Source organism: Macrobrachium rosenbergii, chromosome 26 (genome assembly GCF_040412425.1).
Source record: "Macrobrachium rosenbergii isolate ZJJX-2024 chromosome 26, ASM4041242v1, whole genome shotgun sequence".
Lineage (NCBI taxonomy): Eukaryota > Metazoa > Arthropoda > Malacostraca > Decapoda > Palaemonidae > Macrobrachium > Macrobrachium rosenbergii.
The window spans coordinates 43,262,079-43,269,427 of record NC_089766.1 but is presented as its reverse complement, the minus strand read 5'-3'; the positions used below and the strand labels follow the sequence as shown (position 1 = coordinate 43,269,427).

The following is a 7,349-nucleotide window of genomic DNA, read 5'->3' as shown; positions in this document are numbered from 1 at the left end:
TGATAGTCAACATTATTTATATATATATATTATATGAAAGTGTGTATTTTTGGTTTGTTGTTATGTAGGAATTATTGTATTTAGCTAGGTTTAAGGATTCTTTCTCTCAGTACCCTTTCCTGTCGTGCGTTTGTGATAAATATAGTATGTATTTGTATGTCCTATAACTTTCTCCTCCTGGGATTGTATATAGTATTATATATAGTATTATGTAATTATTGTATAAAATATATATATATTATTTTATATATGGCCCCTTCCTATGGTTTGAGTATAGGCCTATATATTAATAGGAGTTGATAGTAAGGTGGATAGAAAGAACCAGTAACGGATTTTTTGTTATATATATATATATATATATATATATATATATATATATATATATATAGGTATGAGAGTTTTCTGTAAAGATATGATCAAAGCTGACAGCTGGTAGTTACATACGTCACACTGGGTTCTGAGCAGGAGAAAAAATTGGGTTTCTGCCGTGGCGTGGTCGGTAATACCGTTTGTTTGAAACCCCAAGCATCGGGGATGACAGTTCAAATCGCCTGAATAATAATAGAATACATTTTAGGCCGAAAGCCAGACATAGGGACCTATGAGGTCATTCAGAGCAGAAAGGAAAGTCAAGAGTAAAAGGTTACAAAGGTGCAACAGGAGGAAAACCTCTTAGTTGCACTATGAAATAATTGTTAGAAGAAGGTGGAAAGTAAGATGGGAGAGAGAGAGAATATGAATGGAGGTACAGTTAAAGGAATGAAAGAGGTTGCAGCCAGGGGCCGAAGGGACGCGGCAAAGAACCTCAAGTAATGCGTATAGTGCACCGCCGAAGGTGCACTAATGGCCCTAAACGCCTGAAGGCTGATACTTATTCTTTCATTTATTTTCTACTCAAAACTACTAAAGCCTCAGCTGTAAACATCATACACTCAGCAGACAGAGAGAAGTCTCCCCAAAGACCCTTGAGAATTGAAGGGAATAGCTAGACATCTTACAACAGTTTTCCAGTATTTGAAGGCATAATAAACAATGTGTTTTAATAAAGCGAAAATATATAAATGTCTCGTGTAAAGAATAAATGATGAATATGAGAGAGCAGTCACAGATACCCCTTGTCTTGTGCTCTGTTTTATATGGTTCCCTCAGTTATCTTACTTAAATTGAGAAGATTCCAGAGAATGTTAGAAATAAAAAAACTGAACTTTCATCATACTTAAAAAAATAATCTTTATTATTATTATTATTATTATTATTATTATTATTATTATTATTATTATTATTATTATTATTATTCAGATGAGCTGTATTTATACGGAACAATCCCACCAAAGAGGCCACTGACTTGAAATCGAAGCTTCCCAAGAACATGAAGCTCATTTCAAAGACGTAACAAAAGGTAATAGGAAATACAGAAGGAAGAGATCAGTTATTAGAAAAGAAAAATACATCAACAACATAAATGATAAAAATTAATAAATAAACCTTGATATTTTGGAATTCTCAGCTGCTTCTGTATTCCATAAATTACAAACTTGCTTATTGAAGATGTAGGTATTTCGTTCGTTTCAGGAAACACCCTACTTTTTGTCTCGCTTTTCTTCCTCTACTTGTTTCGTTCTGAGATTTGATGAAGATTCAATATTTCAGCTAACCGTGCGAGGGAAACCAGCGGCCCGGAAATCCAAATTCCAGTCTTCCAGGCTTCTATGCCCACATTTCTTTATCTTAGAATAGAATATAGGATTTAGGCCAAAGGTCAAGCGCTGGAACATATGAGGTCTTTCACCCTCACTCAAAGCTGAGAGGGAAATTGACAGTGAAAAGGTCTGAAAGGTTAACAGGAGGAAGAGAGAGAGAGAGAGAGAGAGAGAGAATATGTATAGACATGCAAGCATGCTTTTTATCTTTGAGAGAGAGAGAGAGAGAGAGAGAGAGAGAGAGAGAGAGAGAGAGAGAGAGAGAGAGAGAGAGAGAGAGAGAATATATAGACATGCAAGCATGCTTTTTATCTTTTGAGAGAGAGAGAGAGAGAGAGAGAGAGAGAGAGAGAGAGAGAGAGAGAGAGAGAGAGAGAATATGTATAGACATGCAAGCATGCTTTTTATCTTGGAGAGAGAGAGAGAGAGAGGAGAGAGAGAGAGAGAGAGAGAGAGAGAGAGAGAATATGTATAGACATGCAAGCATGTCTTTTTTGACTTTGAGAGAGAGAGGAGAGAGAGAGAGAGAGAGGAGAGAGAGGAGAGAGAGAGAGAGAGAGAGAGAGAGAGAGAACAAGGTACAGACATGCAAACATGCTTTTATCTTTGGAGGAAGAGAGAGAGAGAGAGAGAGAGAGAGAGAGAAAGAGAGAGAGAGAGAGAGAGAGAGAATATGTGTTAGCACATGCAAACATGCTTTTTATCTTGAGGAAGAGAGAGAGAGAGAGAGAGAGAGAGAGAGAGAGAGAGAGAGAGAGAGAGAGAGAGAGAAAGGGAATATGTATAGACATGCAAGCATGCTTTTTATCTCTGAGAGAGAGAGAGAGAGAGAGAGAGAGAGAGAGCACGCACAACAAACCCCTGTAACCAAGAAAGAGAGAACGAACATAAAAGTATCTCTTGTATCTAAGTCAGGGTTCATCAGAACAGGACGACGCAGGGTGAGGCCACAGCCACGATTATCGTTAATAAGCTCTTATCATCGTCTTTTCGCTCTCTGTCAGTGATGACGTCAGTGTTCTGAATGTGAGGAGGCAGAGAAAGATTTCACGAGTATATTACTGTTGCTGTAAAAGCCATTGTTTTCAGTATTCAGTAGCACTTTCTTTATAAATATGCTTGCATGCATGCCGAATGAATGTGTATCTTGACTGCTTATTCGCAGAATAAACCGCAGTTCATTAGGGAAGATTTGTGTAGTACCATATTTATGCAGTACCATCGCTCGTTCAATCGCGTGTGAGACATTACCTGGCAGTATTTAAAAAGTCCTTTCAGTCATATGTCATGCAACAGCAGAGCGTTTATAAAAGGAGCCCACGTCTTGGTGGGAATTCAGAGAGAAGAAGAACGTTGTTAGAGCTAGTACTAAGCTAAACTTCGCGAGCCAAAGAGGTGGAGTGTTCGACTATGGCCGTTGCTACTTGCTTTCGTCTGCTTGCGACCATTCTTCTTCTTGCCATGGCTGGTCGCTGCTACGCGCAGCAAATGGATCATATTCAACTGAGCAGAATTGCAGACTCGATTGACAACAACCCTACTCAGGTAGGCTACAAGGTGAGGGAAAGAGCGTCGGGAAGTCTTGGGGAAGTTCAATGAGCTGTTTTTCGGATTTGCGGAATCTTCAATTGTTATATAATATATTCAGGCTTTATGCTTAAAAGAATTGCAACATTCACGTGATTCTTCAGTAGAGGCCTCAGATTACTAGTTAACGAAGGAGTGTTGTGAAATCACATTCTCTGGCTGTCTCTTTACTGTGGTAAAATTATATATATATATATATATATATATATATATATATATATATATATATATATATATATATATATATTATATGCATACTGGCCCTCTCAAGATTAATGCTGCCAAACGTTACTACGACTCATATTAAATGAAATATTTTCCAACTATACTCTGCTTTCTTTTCTGATACAAGCAGTTGCTGCTTCCAGAGAAGGTCGCCTCAGGAATCATGGAAATGTCTGCCCACGTGGCCACAGAGAGTAATCAACGTTTTGTTATTCAATATATATATATATATATATATATATACTGTATATATTGATTATATATATATATATATATATATATATATATATATATATATATATATATATATATACATATATATATATATATATATACATAAATTAGTAATAAAACTGATCTCAAAAGTGAAGGAAAACAGAAAATGTTAGAGGTATTTACAGACAGATGAGAATGTCGCATCGAGGTTAAGTAAGGTTAGAGAGAGAGAGAGAGAGAGAGAGAGAGAGAGAGAGAGAGAGAGAGAGAGAGAGTGGCGAGTACATTTGAACAAGAACCCCAGAAAGGAAAAGAAGTTGGACTGAATGAGGAAAATGTTGAAAGAACGATCAGAGCTTAACAGCACAAGCTGACACTGGAGAAATTCTAAAAAGATGCTGTCCACTTAAGATGGAGTCAGTCATTTGAAAAGCTGAACGTAGAGGATAGAAAGAGGCAATAAGGCTGACACGAGAATGGAAGTTTTGTGAATTTGAGAAAGTCTGTCGAATTGACTGTCAAGGATGTTAAGAGGAAAATTGAAAGGATGAAGAATCGAGCCACCCAGAGTTCACGGAGTCACAAGTGAGATTCTCAGTTATGATGGTGATAGCCTAATCGAGTGTTTGACCATGGTGTGTAAGGATTTTGGAAAGATTCTAATAATAAAGTCAGGGAAAATGGTTCCTTAGCATGTAAGGGGAAAATGTGATTCTGTATAAGTGTATATTAGAATTATGTGGGTATATTTTTCACTTTTAAAGATTACCTTATAGATAATAATAGAAGGACAGTGCAAGTTTAGGCAAAAGGGAGAGTTTGTGAATCTTAGATAATTTTGTGAAGAGATAGTTATTGTTATTTACCAAAGCAGTAAAGGAAAAAGGCAGATTAGAGGGACCTGAGAAATCTTATACCAGAGTTCACTAGAGATGGAATTTGGAGGGCAGTGAGGAAGCACAGAGCAGAAACATCAATGTATGAAAGTGATAAAAGTTTTTAAGATGAAAGCAACCCAGCTAGAATTTATAGGTAACTTTAGACCCACCTACAGTGAGCCATGCAGAAGACCATGTGGGTGGCACATGCATTGCCCAGTGAGGAACTAAACCTCAGATAAACCATCTTGAACAAGAACATTCAACACTGTTATGAAATATCTTTATTTGAGTTACAGATCATCTTGTTTGTGAGGGGGGTTGGTTAAGTTCAGATCCTCCTGTTACTTCATTAGTGAAGACACCAGCACTTGGGAAGAGCCACAAAAACCATAGCCTTGAAATCTGACTTGGTCAAATCACCCATGATGACGAGTACAACTTCCTCCGTGGTGAGTAAAAGTAATCGTGACTTTTAAATGTAACGAAGCCACTACAATATAAACATCTGAAAGTTTGCTTTATCAAACAGAGAAGTCACTGTTCTAAGCTCAAATAGACCTAGTCTAAGGTTTTATCTTTAAAGAATTTAATATTACTGAACACAATACACTTAATAGGAAGTTGCTGGTATGTACCAAAATTTAGAAGACCAAGCTAACATAAAGGTTATTTCTTACTGGTACCAGCTGGTATCCCCAGAACAACTGCGCTATCTTGACGATCTGTCTCAAAATGAGTTACAGAGAGCAAAGCCAGATTATATATCATAAACTTCGAACAAGTTTACCTGTCATTTGTTTCCATAGAATTTCTAGACAGCTGATATAACTTTTATTTTCAAAAGTGGCCTATGAGACAAAGATATAAACACATTTTCCTCATTCAATCTAACCAGTTATTCTTTCTTGCAGATCTTGCAAAAAATCACCACACCTACATAGGACTGAGTTCCCTGCAAGACGGGGGGACCTACAGATGGGCTGCAGATGGCACCGTTCACCAAATCGTGGAATCATGGTAAGATCTGAAGTTGTAGCAATAGTCATTCATGATTAATGAGATAGTTATCTAGACCTAGATCAGAAAATAACATTATGCTTCTTCAAGAAAACTAGGAAATAGAATAAAATAGAACACAGAATTTAAGCCAAAGGCCAAGCGCTGGGACCTCAGAGGTCATTCAGTGATGAAACCGAAATTGACAGTCAAAACGTTCGAAAGGTATAACAGGAGGAAAGCCTCGCAGTTGCACTGTGAAACAACTGTTAGGAGAGGGTAGAAGGTAAGGAGAAAGAAGGAGATTATGAATGAAGGTACAGTAAAAGGAATGATAGGGGTTATAGCAGCTAGGGGCTTTGGGAAGGGATGCTGTAAAGAACCTTAAGTAATGCCTACAGTGCACCACATGAGGTGCACTGACGGCACTAACCCCCCCTGGGGTAAATGAGTGAGTGACTACGACCTCTCTTCGCTGTTTCTCAGCAAAGATGATCTTACTCCCACCAGGTGGCGTGAAGGTGAGCCCAACAACCGTAACGCAGGAGAAGACTGTATCCACTACCACTCTCTAACGAGGGTTTCACGATATTGTTGTGGCCTAAAAACACAGGTAAGAACAAACCATTCTAACAGAAAAGAATTGTTATTAGACATGGGTAGTCCACTTCAATTAACTCCAAAAAAACAAAGTCTATAACAGCCTGTGGTGTGAATCTATTCCGTAGCTACTTTCTAAGGAATACTTTACATTGATCTAAATACAGACATCACCCCACTTACAAATGAGAGTTACATTCCGGATGTAGTTTTGTTTTCCAGGTTGTTGAATTGTTTATAGGAAGGTGGCTACTGTACTCTACGCCTAGCTAAAGTACAGTATGATATAAATTAATACATTACTTGCAAGTGTCTTTTCATCCTAAAAACACAGTTCACAGTACATACAATACTGTATGTACAGAATAGGCATGTCACAAAACAAAATTTTAACTTTAGGAGGCAAAGGGGAGCACTCTGAACACAATTTTAATTTGTGATCCTGTTTGTTCATAAGTAGGGTGGTGTCTGTACAATATTTTCCTTTGTGCTATATGAAGTTGAATCATTGTTATTATCACCTTAGGCATCGGATTGTAGTCAAACTAAGGTTTCCAGTTCAAATGATTTCTTAGCAGAAGAAATATGAAAACATTACCTTATTCTACCGACAGGTACATCTGCGAGAAACCTACCCACCTGGATGGGAACTTGGCTTCAGTGCTAGATGAAGAAACGCCCACAGAAAAGTGAAATGGAAATTGGATTAGGCCTAAGAACAGATTTCCTTCCAAGTGTTTACAAGCAAACTGCCTGTTGTTATGTGCGTTTGTATTTCTTAAGCTGTACTCTGTTGGACAACTCACGCCTATGCGTTGGGACATTTCTTTAATTAACAGTAATATAACTTCAACATTTAAGTTTACATAGAAACTGCTATGCTGTACTTGTTTTAGAAAGGGGTCTTTTTGGCTACAAATGACCCTCCACAGTAATCTTTATGTGGAACTTAAGTTTAAAGCTATCTGGGTGCCCATTTGCTAGGAGAACTAAAGTACTTTCAGAATTTGTTTTGTGTGCCTATTCTGTACATACAGTATTGTATTCACTTTATATCATACTGTACTTAAATAGGCATGAAGAGTACAGTAACCAACTTACAAATAATTCAACATACAAACGGCCGTCTGGAACGTAACTCGTT

At 37.6% G+C, this 7,349-nt stretch overlaps 1 pseudogene; it reads left to right on the top strand.

Moving 5' to 3' along the window:
• The first annotated feature begins 2,999 nt into the window (after positions 1-2,999).
• On the top strand, positions 3,000-6,942 carry LOC136853143 (hepatic lectin-like; annotated as a pseudogene).
• The last annotated feature ends 407 nt before the right edge of the window (positions 6,943-7,349 follow it).